The following is a 24,088-nucleotide window of genomic DNA, read 5'->3' on the forward strand; positions in this document are numbered from 1 at the left end:
GTCCTGCCGGGCCTCTGTGAGGGCGAATTCTGAATAGATAACCTCTACAGCATTTTGTCCTGATTTCTGCATGCATGTTAGAAAGGGGGTCCCTGTGTTTTATTTCTTGATAAACCAAATAGCCGACAATTTAACCGGCCCCTTCTGGAAGGCTTCCAAATCACTCAGCCATCTTCCGTTTGCAGGACAACAGTGTCGCCTGTCTATCTGGTTCAGTTCTGTTCTATGGGGAAGGAGTGCGAACATCGGCCTTGGAGGAGCTTCCTGGGAAGTTAGGGATAAGAAGGGCCAGAGGCCGTTTGGTCTGGCCTCTCCATTTCAGTGTATCCCATATAAACCATCTGAATCACTCCCTCCAAGTGGCTCTTCTGATGCTGTGTTATTTAAGTCCCCAGTGAGAGATTCCACAGCCTCCCAAGGGAATTTTCGAGAATTGAAATCAGAGGCTAAGAGTTCTTTGGAAATCTATCTGATAATCTCTTACAACTCCCCAGGCTTCTCACTGTACACAGACCCAAAATAATATTTATTGAGCACCTACTCCCTTAGGTGCCTTTCTTTTTATGAAAGCAATCCTGAGGTCATCTTGTCTTTGTCTCTTTTATTTGCTACACACATTTATTAAGTGCCTATTACATGTCACACAGTATTCTAGCTCCTTTGGTGTATTCCGTTTGATCTACCCCACCCCAATCCAAATCTCTACCTCTTTGGCTTGTGGTAAATATTTCTGCGTGAGTTTTGTATTTCTGCCGAAAATGTGTGTTGTTTTGCACAGTCTGTTTTCTGCCCTTCCTAAACTGAGCCCCGTCTGTCCCCAGTCCCAGGGGCCTCTGTGTTCTTTTTTTTCCCATGTCCAGTCTTCTCACTGCCCCAAACCCTCCTATCAGGTGATTCGCCAGTGTCCTTACTTCCTGCTTCATCATGTGACCTCCCAAATGCCTTTCAATCCACAGCTCACACTGGCTTCTCATTTCCACATCCCCTGTCCTATAATTTCAGGTCCCACTTCACTCTTCTGCCAGGTGGGACTGTAGGGGACTCCGAGCATCGTTAAGCCTCTCTCAATCTTACTTTTTAAGATATTTTTTATTCTAACAGTTTCATATGTGTACATGTGCATTTAAATTGTTTTCATGCCCATTGACCTCTCTCCTATCTCTTCCCTTGCTGATGAAACTTTCCTCTTTCCAACATGTCCCCCTCTCCTTTCACGCCCCCTCTTTTTGCATGTGACCATTGAGATTGATTTACATTTTGTGCACGACCCTGGGTAGGACGTTATTTACTGGAGCATGAACAACTAGTCAGTGGCTACACCACTGAAGAAAACGACACCTTCAATGACTGCCCCAAACCATTAACTATCAATCGTCCGTGAGGGAGGGAAAGGGTCTCATGAGATGCTCCTCACCCATCATGAAATATTGAGGGGCTCAAGCTTGTGCAAGTAACCATAGCTTCAAGGAGTTAATGAGTACAACAGCCGTGCCATGTCCAGAGATATCATTTTTTGACACATCCCTATCCCCCACCTCTTACATGCTCCCGCCACTCTGCCTTCTGCAAAGGTCTCTGAGCCTTGATCGAGAGGTCTTGTTTCGTGACAAACCCCACACCAACGCTTATTCTCAGCACCAGCTTCACGTCTCTGTTGCCACTGCCCTGGCCTCACTTTCAGTCTGAGTGGGCAACTGTCTTGCATTCTTGGAATGTCAGCATAAGCAAATTCTGGGCAAAGGATCCAAGAAGAAAGTTATCACATTGGTTAAGCATTTGAGCTTTGGAACTCTACTACCGGATTTGAATACACTACTCACCTCAAGGGAATTATTTAGCCTACATGTGCCTCAGTTTTCTTATCTGTACAGTGGGGATAATAATAGTAGCCACCTGATCAGGCTGCTGTGAGCCTATCTACATGTAAGACACTGAAAAATGCATCACATCTACAGCAGATGTCCAGTGTTAGCAGTGACAGGGTAAGAAAATGGTATCGGATTACTTATCACAGTATTGGCTGCTTTGACCAGATAATTTTACTTCTTAAATTTCATTAATTTTTTTTTAACATTTCAGAGTCTAATTTTGAGATTTGAGGCATCTTTAGATCCTTCATTTATTTTAAAATCCTTAAGCAATGAATATGTATTGAGCTCTAAACATCTTCAAATTCCTCTGCTGTGCTCTTAAAAAGATAAGAAAACTATATGAAAGGACGTCCTCACTGCTAAGGGATAGCTGGGAAGTGAGGTAAGGGAGAAGGTAAGACTCACAAGAGGGTACCTAGAGTTGATTCATCCTAGTTCAATGGAGCTTTGGGTATCACCCAGACTAGCGTTTCAGAGAAGAATCAGCTATGATTCACAAGGACAAAAGACTTGGTAAAGATCACATAGCTTGGTATTTGACATCACAGTTGTGGAGCCATAAGTCACTGTGGAGAAAGTAAGCCCTTTGCTCTTTAGGAACTGGGCTGGGGGAGAATGAGGGCATGTCTCAGAAACCTACCAGGCTAACGTCATGCGTGGGAAACTCCATTCCTATACGTCACAGCTGTGGCTGCCACATGTAGTAATGATGATGGTAAAGTTATAGTTTTTAATAGTCTACTTGGAGCAGAGCCCTTGCAAGTAGCTAGGAAGACATGTGGAAGAAAGTTTAGCAGAATCCTCAGAATCTGAGACCCATGTTAGACCTCAGCAGCAACTGATCAAAAAGGGTCCAGGACACAATTTTTACCTATTGACTGTATTTAACTGTATTTATGTATAGGGAGTCCGGTGATATCTATGCAGCTTGAGTGGGCACACAGTTGTCCAGGACCCAGGAAAATGTAGTTCTAGGTAATGGAAAAGTTGTTAATCCTAGATTCTATTCTCTGGTGGAGTGGCTTGGTTTACTTTGGGAAGTGGGTATCATGAAGTCCACAATTAACTAAGTGGACATAGAGTTGATTTATAACCCAGGCTGTTATGATCTGAGAGGAGAAGGTTCCCAGTAATTTTCCTACCCATGTAAGAATGTGTGGTTTCTCTACTTTGGCCTTGGGGTCTTTGTCTGAGCTTAGAGTTGGAGACCCACAGTATGGGCAGACACTTAACTGGGACAATTAGAATAGACAGTTAGCAGCAGAAGGTCCCCAAAGTCAGATGAATTTGTTAATGTTGGCTCTCTCTCATGCTCTGTGCATGTAGGTACGAGTATATTTATATGTTTATGAATATGTTCCTTTATCAAGGATATTTAGGAGCATTCTATGCATGATTTATAATGTGAATTTTATGAAGACCTATGGTATTAGCATAACTTGTCTTTGGAACATTTTAATTCCATAGTTTTCCAAAGGGCTGACACCTCCCCTCATGCCCTCATCCTGGAAAGAGTAGTCTGTGTCACTGTCGCAGTGTGTGTGTGTGTGTGTGTGTGTGTGTGTGTGTGTGTGTGTGTACCAAGTGTTGAGCTTTGTGGTTGTCAAGATGAGGTCTTAACAGGGGAACACGAACCAAAGAGGGATTGTTTGTCGGGGGACAGCAGATGGATTTGGTCCATTGTACACGCAGGGCTGGTGTTCAACTCGAGCAAGCCCGAGGCAACTGTAGAACTCTATGACAAGTGCAGAGGAAGGAAGGATGTGGAAAGCAGCTTCTCTTCATTTCTGCCTCCAGGAAACTCTGCCAAGTTCATCCCACTCATTCAGTTGTTTATCCCGGCAGTTTTAGGGTGGTTACTTGAAAAGGCTTCTCTAAGAGGAAGTTGTTTCTAATATTTCTATTTTTCTACTTCTAAGCAGAAAAATAATCAGAAGCAATGCTTTTAAACTTCTCTGGGAAATGCCCTTTGAATCCAGAAACTTGTATCTACTAAAATATTATTTGGTATGAGGATAAAATAAAGATACTTAATTTGGTATGATACTATAATAAAATTATGCAAAATTCAGAAAATTTACCCTCTTCATGCTTTCTCTGAAAGGTGATTTGAGAAAGTGTAAAATGAATCCAAGAAAATATGACATGACATGACTTACAGAAAACAATAATGAACAGAAAATGAGAAACACCGAAGGAACAACATAAAAGTTGTTGACAGTGTGTCTCCAATTTAATATAGTTGTTTTGTTGTACATATTCGTGTGTTTGTATGTATGTACATGTGCACTTAAAAGTCAGAGGTCAAACTCATGTGGTTTCCTTCAGGCACTGTCTACCCTTTTCAAACATGGTCTCTCTCACTGGTCTGAGCTCACTAAGAAAGTTCTGTTGGGTGGCCAGAAAGCCCTGAGAATAGGCCTGCCTCCCACACACTGGAACTTGGATATCAAGCCCTTGCTACCATGGCCACCTTTGGTTTTTGCCTTTTTTTTTTTTGCAGCAGGGTTTCTCTGTGTAGCCCTGGCTGACCTGGAACTCACTCTGTAGATCAGGCTGGACTTGAACTCAGAGATCTGCCTCTGCCTTCTAAGTGCTAGGATCAAAGGCGTGCACGGCAGCCATCCAGTATCCCACTTTTGTTTACATGGATTTTGGTGACCAAACCTGGATCCTCCTGCTTGCATGGCAAGAATTTTATTCAAAGAGCTATTTCTCCAGTTCCTTACCATAGTTTTCAAGAGTGGTTCTTACTGAAAGAAACAGTGACATCCTTCAAGTGGCTATAATGAGAGAGAGAGAGAGAGAAAAAAAAAAGAAGCGTATGCCCCTTCTTTGAAGAAATAAGACAAAGCTTAGTATATGACAATGGAAAGTTGGTTGGAGAATGGTATATGATGTAACAAAGTGGAGGCAATATTCACAAAGGAGAATTCTGATAAAAAAGAAGACAGATCACCCCTTAGAACCTCAAAACTTTGAATTTAGAGACAGTTAGATACCAGGAATTGAGCACAAGTGTCTTAGGGTTTCTATTGCTGTGAAGAGACACCATGACCTTGGCAACTCTTATAAAGGAAAGCATTTAATTGGATGCCTTCCAGTTTCAGTGTTTAGTTCATTATCATCATGGCAGGACATGGAGGCATGCAGGCAGACAGGATACTGGGGAAGGAGCTGAGAGTGGAGAAGGAGCTACGTCTGGATCCTGCAGGCAACAGGAAGTGAACTGAGACACTGGGTGTGGCTTGAGCATATATGAGACCTCAAAGCCCACCCCCATGGTTACATACTTCCTCCAACAAGGCCACACCTACTCCTAATAGTGCCACCCACCATGAGCTTATGGGGGCCAATTACATTCAAACTAGCACAACAAGATAAGACATCATTAGTGACTTTACTCAGTGCTGTGACCAAGTACACAAAGCAAGTTAAAGAAGAAAGTATTTACAGTCTGAGGGGATACAGTCCATCATAGTGAGAAATGGTGGTGATAGCATTGTGAGGTAGCAGCACATTGTGTAAGAGAGCAGAGTACACAGCAGTATAGCCAGGCTATAAAACCTCAAAGCCTACCTCTAGCAATGGTGGAGGCTTTACAAGTTTCCAAAACCGTCTGTGGACCAAGTGTGAGAACACATGAGCCTCTGGAGACATTTCGCATTCTAACCACAACAGACATTGGGATACAGGGGTTGCCTGATATCTCCTAAGGGAAATGGCATCCCTGAGAAGTACTGTCCCTATTTTCTCTTAAGTGGTATAATAGCTATTGAAACCCTACCCTTCAAGAAGCAGGCCCATGATTTCAGCAGAAAATATACTAGTAAGGCATTGTGTTCTCAAACATAACTGAAAGGTGGGTGAATAGGTTGTTTTTCTTTAAGGAAAAGTCAGTCCTGTAATTCCCCACTAAATCCAGTCCTCCAGCCAACCCTGGCATCTTTGCACATCAAATTGTACTTCTCTCAGAAAGATATCAAGGGATGCTTCTACGGAGAGATTAAAACAGAGTGAAGACCCACAGATACCACATTTGGAAGCCTCATGACATCCACTTAACACTTAGGTTTTTCTTTTTCTGGATTTATTTTTTATTTTATTTTATGTGTATGAGTGTTTTGCCTGCATGTACATCTGTGCACCACATGCATGCCTAGTGCCCAAGGAGGTGGTGAACCTCCATGTGGTTGCTGGTACTCAAACCTGCCTGGGTCTTTTGCAACAAGTGCTCTTAACCACTGAGCCAATTAATACGTCATCATTAAGTATGATTTGGCAGACTTATGGTTTGGGCCGAAAGAGTACTAAGTTTCAGATTTACTCCTGTGCTATGTGCAAGTATAAAGCTAGTCAAAATATATCTCAGGAACAGGCTAAGAGATGACAGATGCATGTTCCCAATGAAGAAGGTGACAGACAAGGACCATGACTTCCTCGTTGGAAAGCACTGCTCAAAACACAGTGCAAGGTGTGAGTATCCTCCAAGATACAGTGTTACCGGCTGGAACATCAAGAGATTGGAGTCCAAGGCTGATGATGGTGGTGGAGATTACAGGGGAGGGTATCAGAGAGTAAGGGCCTTGCCAAAACGGAGCACCAGAAATCTGTGTGGGACTTTATATCTTTAGCACTTAGGCAGTGAGATCTTTCAAGCAACAGTCGCTGAGATGTCTGGAGTGAGCTGAGGCACCAACGTGCTGGAGCGGTAAAATGCTGGGTGATTTCAAATGGTGACCAGGAAGACTGGAGAGATGTTAGTCAGCTTTCTTTTACAGACTACAAAATACCTCATTGATTAATTAATGTTCAGTGTTTGGCTGGTTAAATCACTACCCCTAGCCCCCATTTATTTTTGTGTGTAGTTGTGTGGGTGCTTGTTTGTGTGTATGTGGCTGTGTGGGTTGGATGTATGTAGAAACGAGCGTATGTGTATGTGGAGACCTGCAGTTAACGTCAGGTGTCTACCTCAATCACTCTCTGTTTACTGAGCATCTGTTCTCACTGACCCTGAAGCTCACCAATTCCAGCTGGTTCAGCTAGCCAGCTTGTCCGGAGGATTCCCTCTCTTTGTCTCCTGAGTGCTGGGATTTACAGGTGGCCACCACACCTGCCCAGCTTTCCTGGGGGGTTCTGGGGATTGAGTTCTGATCCTCACATAAAGGCATTACCCACTGAGCTGCCCCCAAACCCCAAACTCTTCATTTGTAAGTTCATTTGGGCTTCTCAATACATTTCTATCTTACGATACTTATTTCCTTAAAACCGAAGGATTTTTTTAAATTTTCTGATATCCCATAGTACTTAATCATACTTGTGGGATTTATCTCTTCTGGATATTTAAGTTGCGTGCATTGATTTAAATATTCTATCTCCCAGCTAGACAATAAAAGGCACTGACGGTGAGCTCCGTTTGAGATTCCTTTTTGACGACTGAATAGGTGAAGGCAAATACTTGGTCTGGGCTACTAATCAGAAAGCAAACCACACTGCTTAATCTAATCCCCACTTAAGGAGAATATCCTAGAAAATTCCCACAATTCAGTGGTGACAGCATTCAGCTTTTTCTTTACACTGTGTATAGTTATCCTGAAACAGATTTGAAAAATCTCTAATCAGTTTTGTTTATCCCATTACAGGAACCCAAAAAACAGCTTTCCCCTTTATTTCATTTTGTTTTATGGCTCCTTTTCACTTTATTTCCCCTTTACTCCTTCTCTTCTCTTTTTCTCCCCTCCTTCCTCTTTCTCCCCCCTCTCCTTCCTTTCTCTCTCTTCTCTCCCTCTCCTACACCATCCCTTGCCTCATTTTCCCATCTCCTCTCCCATCCTCCCATCCTCCCCTCCTCTCCTCCTCTCCCTTCTCTCTTCCTTTTGAATCTACCTCTTTTACTCGCTGTCATGTGTTTCCAGACAGAAAGTGTGGGATGCAGGGTTGAACTAGTTCTTAGAACAGGTACAGGGGAGATACAGGAGCTTGGAGGTTCCCTAGCTGACCTGTATGAAACCTGACTCCCTTGTGTCTGCATTTCCTCTGTGAAACGAGGGTCCTAATGCATGGCAGCTATCTGCTGCCAGGAGACAGACATTTCACCTCAGAAAGGGTTTATCTCCTTAGGATAATTAGGCAGGCAGCAGAGTCAAGTAAGCTGAAAAGTGAACAGGGTTCCTGGGGCCTGACTTCTAATTCTAGCACTGTCTGTCTGTGACTGTGAGGCAGTTCACTTAACCTTTCAATCAATTAGCGGAACTTGACACCTGGGTTTGGAGGAAGACAGTACATGTAAAAATGGAACAGTCAGGGAATCCTAAAAGTCCAATGTGTCATTGTGATACGGTGCCTATGACCTTGGGCCCTGGGAGAAAACTAGATTTGTTTATTATGTAGCTTTGGGCACATTTCCTTAGCTTCCCAAGCCTGTTTGCTCTTGTTTCCCAAGGTTGTCAGGATTAAGTAACAGCTACATAGCCTCTAACAGTGTCTTATTCATAGGTAGCCTCCAAATGTGCTGTTTTTATTGTCTTTTGAACACACGAGATACACATCTGGAAAAGAATAGATTTGTGTATGCTTGGAAAATTGTTGTGCGGGTTTGGATGTTGTTTTTTGCTTACTCTGGGTACATCACACCTATAACCAGCTGTGTTAAAGAGACTGTTCTTTGTCATTGATTCGAACCTAAGGTCTTGTATGCTTCTTTATCATGCCCCTCTTTTCGGAAGAATAAATCCGGGCAATATTTAGCCTGATTTCAGTCTTGAACTCACCTTTATAAGACTCTTGCACCTTTCTTCTCTGTCAGAGAACTTGAGCGTTGACTGAGTTTGTGAAATCAGTCCGCTCCAGCTGTTAGGGGTCCATTACATGCTAGGGTTACATGTAACATACATGAACAGTGATTGAGGCAGCAGTTTCAATGGCCATTTGTTATGTCGTAGCCACAAAGGACATCATTATTTCTAGTTACTGTGTATCATTGAGTAAATTATTACATCACTATATGGGAGCTTGGTCCCAGGTAAAGTGCTCTTAATCTTTACCTTAAAATTAAGTTTCTGCCCTCAGGGGAAAACAAAGCTTGAGGCTTATGAAAATGACAGTACCAGTGACAGGCAGGGGCCATGTCCCGGAAGAGGAAGATTATTTGTGTGTAAAATTAGGTTGAGCTAGTTTCTGTGAAAACTGTAAACAGAGGTGACCAGTAAGATGTTATCAGTTAGCCATGTGGCAGTGGCGCACGCCTTTAATCCCAGCACTCAGGAGGCAGAGCTAGGCAGATCTCTATGAGTTCAAGCACTGGAGATTTGTCCCCAGTCTCTTTCTCTCATCTCCTGTAGGTGTGCTGGGCTTCCAGACACTTGTTGCTGTGCCCGGCTTCACGTGGGTTCTGAGGATCAGAAGGCAGGTCCTCAGGCTTGCATGGCAAACTCTCTACCCTACCCGCTGAGCCATCTCCCTGGCCCCATGCTGGCTAACTGAATGAGAGAATGGGCTTAACCTGTATCAGCATATGGAGGGCGGTGGATTGTTCTGACCCAGAGAGTTGTGAACATAGCAAAAAAAAAAAAAAATATCTTGTCAGCTTTGCATGAACAAGAAGTCAACAATTGGGGCTAGAGAGAGGGTTCAGGAGTGAAGTGTGCTCACTGCTCTTGTCAATTTCACATCATACATCCTGATGTTACTCACCTACCTGCCCCCTTGCTTCCACCCTCTGTCCCCACCACCTCCTCCCAAAACAAAATTTAAAAGTAAAACCAAAACCACCTCCCCCGCAAAAAACCCCAAAACCAACCAACCAAACAAAAACCCACCAAAAAGCAAAACAAAATGAACAAACAAACAAACAAACAAAAAACAAACAAAAAAATCTTGGCATGTGGCATGGAAGCTGTACTGTGGCTCAGTGAGTCACACAGTGTATAGTTCATACATCTTTACTTGAAGTGTTCATTGTAATGAGTCATTGGTCTGGTTTGAGGCCCCTGGCTTCTGCTACACCCTAGATTCTGGAAAGTGTGCTTACTGCTCTTGTGGAGGACCAGTGTTTGCTCCTAGCACCCACACAGCAATTCCCAGCTGCCTGTAACTCTACTTCCAGGGGATCCAGTGCCCTCTTCTGTTCTCCACAGGCTCCTGAACTGTCATGATATATGTAAAGCCCACTCAAATTCTCACACACACACACACACACAAAAAAAAAAAAACAACAACAACAAGTCTTTAAGAAACAAAACGATTACTCACTGAAGATGTGGGGTTATTTCTTACTATACATGATCTACTGAATATGTGCTGTATTCCACAAGCGGTTTTTGTAGCCTAATGGACAGTTCACTAGGTTCTATGTGATATCTCTGATTTCTTTTTCTGAGTCTACATGGACTCAGAATCCAGTGATTCTGCATGGCAAATGTGACAAATGACCCTGTAAGAAGGAAGCATTTGGTAGACATGATGGAATGATGTGCTTTAATGGAGGAAGCTGGGCATTCTCCTCTGTTCATGGGTCCCGTGTTTCTGTTCTCATTTGCAATCCCTACCTGCTTAAGATGCTCTGTGGAATTTTCTAGTGATGAGAAGTAATCGCTCTTTGATGTATTGTCACAAACAGTAGGGTTATGTGGGAATTTGTGACTATCCTGGCATTTCTCTCTTAGGTCTCCTTTTATTTCCTCTTAGGAAATATCACAGAATATTAAGCATTACATATGGACAATGTATTCCAATGTAGTATATGTTTATATCTACAATTTATACGATATTCACATCAATACCCACAGCTCACTATAATCTACAGATATTTTCTATATACTCTTGCTTTCTATTTTTTCCTCATTGAACTTTACTTTAAAAATATTAATGGAAAAAAGGCCATGAATTTGAAAAAGAGCAAAGAGGGGTATATGGGAGAGTTTGGAGAAAGGAAAGGGGAGGAAGAAATGCCATCGTTATATTATAATCTCAAACATTAACCAATTTGTTGCTGTGAAGGGCTGGGGCGATGGCTTAGTCAGGAAGTGCTTGTCCTGCAGGCACAAGTATTAAGTACAGTGTGAGGGCCTGTGTAAAAAAGCAGGTGTGGTAGTGAGTGCTTGTAATCCCAGTACTGGGGAAGGACAGACTGATACATCCCTGAGGAAATCACTGACTAGCCAGCCTAGTCTACTTGTTGAGCTCCAAACCAGCGAAAGCCTCTATCTAAAAAAAAAAAAAAAAAAAATAAGGCAGAAGGTGTTTCCGGAGAATGACACTGGAGCTGTCCTCTGGCCTCTTTGTGTATGTGCACGCATATGCATGTGCCCTACCACATGGTGTGTGCCTGCACACATGAACGTGTGCACACACACACACACACACACACACACACACACACACACACTCACACACACAAATGTCATTATTAAGACTTCAAAAACAGAAGGAAAACAATTCAAGTGGACTTAAATGCAGGGAGAGTATCTTGGCTCACCAAATGGGAGAATTTAGAGTCATTGGAATGGCATGATTCAGCAGCTTGTGTTTCTTTCTGAGTCTGCTTCTTATGGTCATAGACGGTTTTTATGGTTCCCAGGACGACTTGCTTTCCAATTCAGATTACACGGGAATTAAAGGGTCTTTCTTGGCACAGTTAAAGAGAAGGGGAGATTCTTTCCCATGCATATCAGTATGTCTACTTAGGTCTGCTCAACACTAAGTTCATACTAAGATCATAGTGCTCTGTGATCAGACTGTTAACTTTGTTGTTCGGTTTTAGCCAATGTGTGTCCACTGTGACCCTTGAAGTAAATCTAATCCCATCTCAAATGTCTAAGAAAATGGAGTCACTGGTGCCTGGAAGGGAAATCTTGAGGGTGTTGTTGAATGAGGAGCTGGAAAGAGGAAGTTGAGTAGTCCAAACATGCTTGTCTGTAGTGGCCATGCATCTCTCTTAGAAGGCCTTGTCCTCTGATCCTTCTTACTGAGAGCTTTTGATAAGTAAGACATTGCGGGTGTGTGGGCTTTTAACAGGGGTGGGAACCAGGATCTGTTTTATATAAATGGAAGAGTTTGATACACCCTTAGAATTCAGTAGGGGTGTTTGCTTTCAACAAATGAACAAGCAAATAACTGAGAAAGCATAATGAATATGTAAAACATGCCTATGTGCAGGACCTCAAAATCAGCTGTGTGTTTCTTTGTTGATATATACCTTCCTGATTCCAAATGACAGGAGGTTTTTTATATTTTTTTTTTTTATGATGTGCCAGCTCCCAATGGGGTGACTCATTATTCAGTTCTATGCAAGGCAACTTTCCTTGGATAACAGAGACAAGATCAATCTGCGGGAAAGAAATGCCCTGTTCTAGTGTTTGCTTCCAAATGGTGTCTTTTCAAACATGTCACAAATACTAATTAAATCTCCCTGCCTTCCTATGTAATGAGCAGAGTGGAGTAGACCCAGGCCGCTCCACAGTTTAATGTCAAAAGAAATGGCCTCCGCTATTGGGGCCCACAGCTACAGTTCCAGCCACCTGAAAACACTGCCATTTAACTTCCTTCCCTTCCCAGAGGGGACAGTATGCACAGTGAAGCAGAAGCAAATATATTTTGTTTGGTTTATTCCTGGTATTGGCTCTTAGAAGTCTGAAGGACAGTACCTGATGACTTTGTTAGCATGTGGGACATGTGGACAACATGGCCAGAAGGTGGGGCCTGGCATCACTGAGATGGGAAAATGAAATTTGTTTAATTTTAACTCTCACACAGCAAAGAACTCAGAGCATTCCAGTCACTGGTTAGCCATTCTGCAGGGCTCTTTGGATTAATTTGAAAAGAGAAGCAAAGACTATGCAATGGTGCAAGTGTTGGGTAGAAGGGTCCATTTGGGATGAGATGGCTAGCCCAATCTTCTGGACTTTGAAAGGGTTTTGGTCACTCACAGAGGAAAATAGAAAAGCTTGTTCAATAGCTAAGTCACAAGCACAGTGTAATGATGTAGTGAAGCTATGTCTCTTTCAATTTTCAAAAATAAATGAAGGCAAAGAAACCTCTGGCTGAAAAAGAGTCACCTGGAGATTCCCTGGAGGGCACGATATTTAAACTTAGGCTCAGAAGGATGACCTGGATTTGGATAAAGGGACAGAAGTAAGGGAATATGCTAATGACTAGTCTTACAGAGTCAGCTGTGTGGGAAACATGGCGTCTATAAATAATCAAACTGGAAGGTAAGGTTTCAGAGAAAGTCATCAGGGGTGAGAGTTCCAGGAAGAAAGTCGAGAGTACCACGAGCTGTCTTGAGCACCAACTCGAGGAGAGTTGTCTTTAATCCAGGACAAAATGGAAGACTCTCAGGGGATTTATTTTGTGGCCATGGCTCTTTCTCTCATAAAATATCCCTTCGAGCTCATATCAGAACTATCCTTGCTGAAACAGGCTGGGTGACAGGTTAGTTCTGACTGGCATAACCACTGTCCTCCTGAAGCTCAAGTACACATGAGGAGGAATACTGGCCATCAGCACGATGCTAGGCACCCAGGCATCTAAAAGCTACAGCTGAGAAAACCATGCTTGGAAATTCTGCGAGTAATGTGGAAGAGCCTGGAATGACTTTGTGAATGATGGCAGAAGTGGCTCTTGTCACTTGGCTTTAGACTTCTGGTGAATTAGAGAGATAGTATGCATCCTATAGCGCTCTGATAGAGACCCGGGTCCTGCCTCTTAGGTTCCAGCATTATCTACCTGTGTGACAGCAGGCAAGTCTGAGAAAGCCTAACTCCCCATCTGTAATGAGGAATTGGACTAAATCAGCCATTTCCAGTGTGAATCATGCATGCGGTTAGTAACACAGGATTTTCCATTGGAAATAAGCACTCTATGGCCAAATAAGTTTAGGGAATAGAGTGCTATGCTGAGAGGCATGTCCAGAAACACAGTAAATACTTGAAAAAGTCTGTAAGAAGGAAGTGAGCTTCCCTATGTTGAAATTGCTGGGTCATTAGATTCTCAGCCCATTACTTCCAAAGGCATTTAACCACAGATATTTTTATTTTTATTTTATTTTATTTATTTATTTTAAATAGAAACAAAGAGAACAATACAAAGAATCAGTGAAACAAAGAGTTGGTTCTTTGAGAAAATCAACAAGATAGACAAACCCTTATCCAAACTAACCAAACGGCAGAGAGAGAGCATCCAAATTAACATAATCAGAAATGAAAAGGGGGATATAACAACAGACAATGAGGAAATCCAGAGAATCATCAGGTCATACTTCAAAAACCTGTACTCCACAAAATTGGAAAATCTAAAAGAAATGGACAATTTTCTGGATAGGTACCACATACCAAAGTTGAATCAAAGATAAACAATTTAAATAGAGCTATAATCCCTAAGGAAACAGAAACAGTTATTAAAAGTCTCCTAACCACCAAAAAAGCCCAGGGCCAGATAGTTTCAGAGCAGAATTCTACCATAATTTCAAAGAAGAGCTAATACCAATACTCCTCAAATTGTTCCACACAATAGAAACAGAAGGAACATTAACAAACTCCTTTTATGAGGCTACAGTTACTCTGAAACCCAAACCACACAAAGATGCAACAAAGAAAGAGAATTACAGGCCAATTTCCCTCATGAACATTGATATTTTTAAATATAAAACCCTTTGATTATCTCCTACTGTCCATAGATTACCATTTTCACATTCTTTCCCCTCTTCCAACTCCTCCCAGTTTCTACCCACTTACATACCTACCCAGCTTCACGTTTTTTCTCTCTCTCTTTCTCAAAATCAGAACAACAACAACAAAATGAAAACCAAATAAACAAACTCCAGTAAGGCAAAACTTCACTAAACCAAACCAAATCAAACCAAAAACTGCACAAAAACTGTGAGCTCGAAACAGGTGAACTGGGAAGGACTGAGCTGTAGGAATAATGGAGTCAGAAGCGACTCAGATCCTGGATCATCAGCACCATGGTTTCACCTGGGAGCAGCACATGCAAGTACTAGAGTATACACACACACACACACACACACACACACACACACACACACACACACACACACACAGAGAGACACACACAGACACACACAGACACACACACACAAACACACACAGACACACACACACACCATCAACAAAAGCTGAAACCCTGGAGTTCTTTTGTTGCCCAGCTACCCTTGGCATGGGGTCTGTTCTGGAGTGTGGTTGATATATCCAGTGAGACTCCATTGAGAAAATGGATTTTCCCTTTCCTACCAGGTATCAATGGCAAATAGCTTCTTGGTTAGGTTCTTTGTGACCACTTCCCCCTTTTCCTCTGGGATTTCATCTGGTTTGAACTTGTGTGAGTACAAAGAAAGTTTGTTTTGCCAGCATGGTTGAGGGAACTTTGCCATCTACAATACAGGACTGATCATGGCCCCAGCCCAGTCAATGCTGTCTCAGAGTTGAGGCACAGAGTTCTTTAACGGTGTTTTGAAAAGAGCTTGGAGATCCTCTGAGGTCGGCTCTCCCTGGCGGCTTTGTCATATGACTTCATTAGACAACGTGTATGCTCGGGAGCTATCGGCTTCACCTTCCAGTTTGGAATCATCATTTCTCTAACTTACTCTATTAACCAGGAAAGAGCTGGGGGAATTTTTTTTTCTTTGCATCTGTATATAATGTAATTTAACCTAGCCAAAAACGACACTGATTGTCCCACAGGACTTAATTAACTCCCATCTTCATGGTGCTCCATGGAAATAATCAGAAAAGTAAAAGTTCGGGTGTTTCGTACCTGTCCACTTCCACCTCTGCTGCATAATGAGCTGCCAGGAACTGTGACACTGATGAGGTGTGTAAAAGACACTGATTACAGGAGGCGGAGAGCTGCCTGCTCAGCTCCCGGGAAATCTGGCTGGGCTGCAGGAACTGCAGACCCAGTGAACAGCCTTTGCGTTCACATTCTGACTCTCCACATCTTCCGCCGCGCACCTTGCTGCCATCCGAGCAGTGTGCCTTTGTTAACCTTTAGCTCTGCCTTCTGCACCGGGGTGGATGTGATGTCAATTGTCACAGGGCAGGTGCCATGTTTATTGCTCTGCCTGTAGCAAATCCGGCCTGGAGGAGCAGGATTCTCCTAGCTAGCCCTCAGGGGAGCCCATTAAGAAATTGCAAGGCTAATAAAAATCACGGTGGATGAAATTGCAATCCTCTGGTGCCACTCTGTGATGGGTCGACTCTGCTTTTACATTTTAATGGGGGGCAGGGATTGAAGGTTTGAATGAGGACCCTTGTTCCAGCGATACTGAGAGTCACACCTTCGTGACTCACAGATGGAATGGGCAGCTAGAAGGCAGGCTTCCTTCCTTCTTTGTGGGAGGCTTCTGCATAGTTGAGATAGGGATTCATTAATGTGTCTGATATGCTAACGGTGGCCTGCTCCTGGAGGAAAGCCTCACCCAACCATAGGGCATGAAATTTGGGGCACAGTTAGAGATTTCGTGCCTTTCAGTGAAATCCAGTGCCCATTCCTAGGGGAGTTTAGATAATGCATGAGGTCTACTTTTGTGCCTTGGTAAAATTGTTGAATACATTTTTCTACTACTGGCCTCTCCAAAAGGAGACTGTGTGGGAATAGCCATTCCAGCAGTTAGTCTCATCTTACACCTCATCCTGTCTTACCTGGGAACCTCTGGGTTAGAAGGTGGCTGCGTTTTGTTGCTCTTTCCTTCTCTTCAAGGAATTTATAACTTTGCTTGAACAGATAGTTTCGAATGTTAAAATGACACCACCAGCGGCTGATGAGCTAGCTCAGTGGGGCAAGGCACTTATCATTGGCCCCAAGCCTAACAGCAGTCCCCAGGACCCACATGGCGGCAGGAGAAATCTTAACAACCCCCAAGTCATTATCTGACCTCCACATGAGTGTTATGGAACGTGTACTTGCGTGTGCATGTGCATACACACACACACACACACACACACACACACACACACACACAAATGAATGAGTGAATGAATGAATAAATGTAATTTAAAAATTAAAGTAAATAAATAGATAGATCGAACAATTAAATATATACTTTCTACTTTGGAAAGAATGAGGGAAATAGGAGAAATAGGAGAATTTGGTAGTAGGTAATGATTCCTTCTAGAGAAGCATCTACTATATTTTATTGTAAAGAAATGCTGTTACTATGAACGAAATGAAAAGGCAGTGCCGTTAATTGAATGCTTACTCTTTTGGGGGCCTGCATGAAGCTCTTTGCTTGAGCTACTCACTTGATCCTGAAAAGGAAACATAAAAGTGATTGCTGTGGCCATCTTCATTTTACAGATTGATAACTGCCCAGAGATACTTAGAAACCTGTTTCTGGCAGAGCGACAACTCAGACTGACGTAAAATATACCATTACCATAGACTTTCTCGTGGCAAAATGTTCAAGTCTGAAGACAGTTCGCTCTCTTTCGTAAACATTTCCTGGGATGAACTGTGAAATCAGTAATCTGTGGAAGGTGATTAGAGAGTGGATGGAAAAGTATGAGCATGCTCAAACGGACACTCTCAGCTGCAGCTACAGTGGACCACACAGGCGAAGCTCTGCACTCTCGTCTACTACAGTGTCTGACTGTTCCTGCTTCCTTGTGGGTATCTCCCTGATGTCTGTTCTCTGTCTGTCTGTCTCTCTCTCTGGTGTGTGTATGTGTGTGTGTGTGTGTGTGTGTGTGTGTGTGTGTGTGTGTGTGTGTGTGAGAGAGAGAGAGAGAGAGAGAGAGACAGAGAGAGAGAGAGAGAGACAGAGAGAGAGAGACAGACAGACAGACATAGACACAGACAGACAGACAAACACACAGAGACAGAGAGAGACTTGGTGGGGTCTGTTTCTATTTTGTATATCATCTGCAACTTCTGTAACAGTAGAAATAATTTTGTTGAATGAGTGCCTGGATGAACATGATTAAAATGAATGTCCCTTCTGTGTACACGTAGTGCAATCACTCAGGAGGCTAAGGCAGGATGATCACTTGGAAGCAGGCCTGAGCAACACGAGGAGATGCAATCTCAATATAACAAAACAAACCCCTGTGACCCAGACTGAAATAATTTCTTAAAACATTTACTATAAAAATTTAGGAACCTTTGCTGAGACTGTAGATGGTAAGAAATAAAGAAGAATCGGACCCTGACCGGAGTCACACTCAGGGTGACTTTTCTCTGAAATGCCTCCCTACCTCATGGCTTCTGCAGCCCTGATGCTTCTGCAGCCTTGAAGCTCTGCCATTTGCTGCTGTGTGGAGTTTTCAGTCGGTTGCGGACACAGAGATGTAATTGACACAGATAGTTATTGTATGTTTGGGGCCGTTTTAATCTTGGTAATGTAAATAATGTTTAGCAGAACATTTCTTATATTGTAGGCAGACTCTCATTTTTATTTATTTTTCTTTTTTTGCTGTATGCCTTTTGTGAAGGAATGGGTGATCAGACCTGTAATTCTGGGACATTTGCTTTATTTTGCTTTTTTCAGTTTTCTAGTTAGTGAGGCAATACATCTCAAAAGATAGGGAAGAAGGATACTTGTGTGGGAGATAGAGAAGTTTCGTCGTTTTTAAGGTGTGTGTCAATGATCATAATTCTGGCTCATTTAAAAATATTTTAATCATGTTGGCTTTTCCAGAATACCACTGTAATGCTTTAATATATGATGAAATAAAACATGGTTTCATCTTATTTTAAAAGATACATGCTTAGTAAAAACTTGAAAGGTAATCATTGGATTAAAAAATAACTTACTGTAGTTTTTAGCGTTCAGTTGCTTTGACTGTGGCTGAGAAAACATCAGATACAGTGTTCTTAGTCCCCAAAGGCTTGTCCTCTTTGTCCTGCAGCTTACAAGCTTCAGTGTGAAGGATGAAAGTCTCAACATCATTTTCTGTAGGCATCATTAAGAGGTGTTCTCTGTGTACTCCGTGAATTTGGACCAGTCTTCAGTTTCGTACTGGCACGTTTATGGACGTGCCTATGATTGTGTGCCTAGCCATGGAATGCCCTAGAAGGAGAACTTTTAAAATGTCTCTGTTTCACCGTTAGAAGCCATTCTTTTGTGTGTCATGGGAAATTGACCCTATTCTTTACCAGACTACCACATACTTCTTCAGACAGAAGTTCATCACAATTGGTCCACTCAAGGCAATATGTATTTTTAACTTTCTAAATTAACAACTTTGAATATGAAAATTAAAGAGACTAGCATAATCAATTTAAATGCTCATCACTGCAGCCATTAACTTGTTTGCTTTTTAAAAAACTAACTTTTAATTGTGTACTTTTGATAGATTGCCCTTTAAAGTCCTGGGAGCCAGCTCAGTCAGTAAACTGTCTTGAAAACATGAAGACCAACGTATATCCCTTGAACTCATGTGAAGGAAGTTGAGCATGGGGGAAGTTTGCAATCCCAGGGCTGGGGGAGGGATGACAGTCAGTCCCTGGGGCTCACTCTGAGCCAATCTAGCCTAATCATTGAGTTCCAGGCCAGTGAAAGATGCTGTCTCAGAAATCAAGTGGACAGCGCCTAAGAATCAACACTAGAGGTTGATCTCTGGCCTCCATGCACCTACTCCACATACACGTGTATACACACACACACACACACACACACACACACACACACACACACACACACGAGGTTATCATTTTAAAAGGTAAGGTACTAATAAGAATTTAAGAATGAATGCAGGCATGTGTTTATCTGAATATCTATTATTTAGTATGAGAAAATAGAATACATTTTATATATCTTTAAATTTTTCAAAGCACAAACCGTCTGGCATTTTGACTTTAAAACACTGGAGCAAAAATCATGTAGAAACAAAGCTTCCTGTGAGCCTTTTGGATTTCACTTTTCTTAAAGTTTCCTTTTCTTATGCTTCTTTTTCCCATTCTGCTCCTAGTTAAGGTTTAAATTCAGAAAGTCTAAAATTTCCCCGGTGCATTTGCATTTTAAACAGATTTCTTGAGGACTCAAAAAAATGAAGTTAAAGTAAAAGAAAAATTAGCAACGAAGATGCCTTTTTGCATGTAGGATAACATGCGCTTGGAACTCACTCCATCAAGTTCCATTGTCCAAGCAACAAGCCCTTCATTAACTTTATGGGACTGAACCATGCAGCTTGCGTTGGACATTTCTGTAACAAGTCCACGGCATGTAAACATTTTCCTCTGTTATTTTGACAGCAGTACAGAGAATACATTGTTAGTTCCATTTAACAGATAAAGAGATGAATGCTTCAAAATGTTGAGACTTGCTCAAGGCCTCAGGGCTTATTGTGCTGTGGTTGAGACTTTGAAATGTAGTCTGCTTAACATTAAACTCCCTTTTAACCATAGCATCATATGCTGACGAAATGATAGGGTAAGGATGGAGGGATTTTATGGCAGGATGGTCTAGATGGGAAAATGAATTTGTGACAATCAAAAGAAAACTTTTGATAAAAATCTCATATCTAGTGGAAAGAAAAAGAGCTAGCAATACTTAAGTTCAGATGGACCTGAGGTATGTGACCATATTTACTAAGTGGTAGTAGAAATTCAGTGTTATTTTGTCATATTTGGCCCACAGGACGAGGTATTCCTGGCTTTGGAATATAGAGGGCTCTGAAAGATGGGAGGGGCTTCACTTCTTTCTGTCTTTAGTTTGTGAGAAAATGGTGTCCACTGAAATGAAACAAAGAGAAACGCCAGACAAGGCAAGTGAAAGGAAACAGGGAGCAGATTTTATCAGTGCTGGGACTAGCCACCTCTGCACAAGGTTGTTGCGATGTCGCAAGGCAAGAAGGTCTCGGCAGTAACCACAGGCTATGCAAAGAGATAAATGGTTGACCCTGGCCCGTGTCAGGCTACGATTGATGCCACTATCAGCCCTGGTGCCTTCCCAATGATTTTTTTTTTTAAATCTTTGATAGAGTGTGTTATCTCCTTACTGGCATGAGGGCAATAGCCTGGAGGGGTGGAGGGAGAGGAAAGAATAAAAGGTCACTCCAGGAGGACATTCTATGTCCCACTAAATGAGAAAAAAGGATCTAGTTCAGAAGGGAGGAAATAAATAAATAACAATAAAAACGACTGCTGGCTGCACCCATGGGTAGAGCAACCCCCCTCCCTCTCTCCCGTTTCTCTGTGGGTCTCACTCCCTTCCTACCTGGCTCTGGCCTCCCTTCTCCCTTCCCTCCTTCCTTTTCCTGCCTTCTTTTCTCCTCCCCTTCAGACTTCCACTGGCTAAAATGACAAATGAAGGCAGACCAGACAGTTCCTGTCCTTAAGAAATATTGAGCTATTGTGTGCGGTGGGGGTGGGGGTGGGGGGTGGGGGTGGGGGTGGGGGTGGGGGTGGGGGTGGGGGTATATTAGCTGCTATGGCCGTAGATTCTCCGGGTTTCTCTTGAACTTTTATAATGGCATTTTGAAGAACTGAAAGACAGGAAAAGAATATCCTTTTATTTAAGTTGAATTTCCCTTTTTCATATTGTCCTGAAAAATACAGTGTCTACCCCATGAATCTTTTGGCAGAAGGTAAAATGTTGGTGCAGGATAAGTGGCCCCAAGGCTGGACAGATCCACAGTACAGGCACTCCCTTTGGAGAAGAACCACATTGCCTATGACGCCTGTGTCTCCAGAAGCAGCTCTGTAATGACTAGAATTTTTAGTGGGTGGAGTTTATCATTTCAAAAGCCTTTCGATGTTTTTGGCCTTACACCCTTGGTTCTTGCCAGGAGGTGCTGCACAACACTACGCTGGCACAAGTTGAGCTATTTGCCTTGAAATCTTCCTCTGTCAAAGGCATCGGAGTAGCAGATAAAGAAAAGCCTTGCTGCTCAAAGACTTGGATTCAAGTTCCACATGGTGACGGACAGCACTGTGTCCAAAATGTCTAGCACAGAAAGATGCAAAGTGACCACATGGAACACAGCAATAAAGCAGTGACTCTTGGAAATTTCCTTAGGATTTTATTTAAATGTAGAGTAAAGTAGGTGTTTTGTGTGTCAACTTGACACAAACTAGAGTCATATGCAAGGAAGGAGCCTCAGTTGAAGAAATGGCTCCATGAGATCCTGCTATAAGGCATTTTCTTAATTAGTAATCAATGGAGGAGGGCCCAGACCATTGTGGGCGGTGCCACCCTGAGCTGGTGGTCCCGGGTTCTATAACAAAGCAGACTGAGCAAGCCATGGGAAGCATGCCAGTAAGCAGCTTCCCTCCATGGTCTCAGCAACAGCTTCTGACTCCAGGATGCTGACCTGTTTGAGTTCCTGTCCTGACTTCCTTCAGTGATGAACAGCAATGTTGAAGTGTAAGCTGAATAAATCCTTTCCTCTCCAACTTGCTTTTTAGCCATGTTTTGGTGTAGCAATAGAAACCCTAACTAAGATGGTAGGGGAATGATGTCAAGGCCAGACAAAGAATACATTGCATGTACTCTATTGTTCCTTAAATAGTTTCTAGTTTACAACAAAGAGTATGCTGCATAATTTAGTTTACTGATACAATTAAAATATATAATATAATAAATTTGAAGTTGAAGTGTATTTTGTAAAGAACTGATCTCAGGGTCAGGGATACGGCTTAGCCAGAAAAGTGTTACCACACTAGTGCTATCCCTATCACCCAAGTAATAACCTGCTAAGGTGTCCCGAGTCTGTAATCCCAGCACTCGGGAAGTAGAGAGATGGGGAGGCAGGGAGGGAGAGAGATGATGGGGAGAGATTGTAGATGTAACCAACCTTCTTATTAAATAAGAAACACAGAACCAATGCAAAGAAGAAAGCCAAGAGGTCAGAGCTAAGAGCTAAAACCTTACCCTTCCTCCTGCAGTGGTCCTCTCTCCAAACCAGAGCTACCCCTGTGTTAAAGTCTTTATATAGAGTCCTGTCCTGCCTTCTCATTGGTTGTAAACCCAACCACATGACCGCCTCGTCACGGCCTGTCTGTATAGACCTCCAGGTTTTCCATGATTGGTATTGAGATTAAAGGCATGTGTATCCAATAATGGCTGTATCCCTGAACACACAGAGACTTACACAGCTCTGCCTACCAAGTGCTGGGATTACAAGCGTACGCCACCACTGCCCTGCTTTCCTATGGCTTGCTAATAGCTCTGACCCCCGGGGAACTTTATTTATTAACATACAAATAACATTTTAATACAAATAAAATATCACCATAAGAGATGGTTGGGGGAGATGGGGGGAGAAATGAGAGAGAGAGAGAGAGAGAGAGAGAGAGAGAGAGAGAGAGAGAGAGAGAGAGAAATATGAATCCCCAGGTCTCACTGACCAGCCATCTTATTCTCAAAACAGTAAGCTCAAAGTCCCAGCAAGAGCCTATGTATCAGAATTTAAGTGAATGGCTCCTGAGAAATGATATTCGAGATTGATTGGTGGCTTCCACACAAGGTGTACCTGCCCCCATGGGAACACACATACACAGACACACACACACAGACACACACACAGACACACACACACACACACACACACACACACACACGCACACTAATAAAAGAAATCTCTTTTATTGAGTGTAAATATAGCAAACTGTCCTGATCTTAAGTGCACTGTTCATTAACATGTATGCGGTGTGAAGGCCAGTTCAAAGTCAAGATATAAGGCATTTCATTTAACCAAAGAATCTAATTTTGCTTTGTTCCATTTTTCCATAAATGGTGATGCCAACAATCAAATCTCCAGAGATTATTTTATCCTTGTTTTTGTTTTGTATAATATAGGGAAGATGGGGAATGAACACTAATATTAAGCACCTGGTATATATTAGGCTCACTATGAGAGCCCTTTTTGAAACCCTCCTGCATTTCTTGTATGAAGAGTTGAACTTCAGATAGCTTAGGCAATGACCAATGGCCACCCAGCCAGTACAGGAAGAGACTTGAACTTACATTGTTGCCTGTAGGGCCTGATTTCTACAATTCAAATAAAACTGTTATTATGATTTGGGGGCTTCTGTGAAAGCAGTGAGATTCTCAGAGTCCACATTTTCAGCTCCAACCACCTCAGGGAAAAGAATATCTTTCTTACAACGGAGGAAGCTGGCTGTCCTCTGATCAGGATTCAGGCTGATTTGATCATCTCTCCACTTGTGAGCCTGAATTCATTGTATCACTTCAGATTTATGGAAGCTTTACCATTATTGACTTGTTTCTTCGGTGCTCAGAGGCATAGCCTCATGAGCCA

General features: G+C 42.5%; 1 protein-coding gene across 1 annotated transcript in view; it reads left to right on the plus strand.

Moving 5' to 3' along the window:
• Nucleotides 1–24,088, plus strand: part of Pkhd1 (PKHD1 ciliary IPT domain containing fibrocystin/polyductin) — a 471,509-nt gene that overhangs the window by 99,494 nt on the left and 347,927 nt on the right. The window lies entirely within an intron of this gene.

The sequence above is a fragment of the Peromyscus californicus genome, unplaced genomic scaffold (genome assembly GCF_007827085.1).
Source record: "Peromyscus californicus insignis strain IS unplaced genomic scaffold, ASM782708v3 Scaffold_19__1_contigs__length_69161282, whole genome shotgun sequence".
NCBI classification, from domain to species: domain Eukaryota; kingdom Metazoa; phylum Chordata; class Mammalia; order Rodentia; family Cricetidae; genus Peromyscus; species Peromyscus californicus.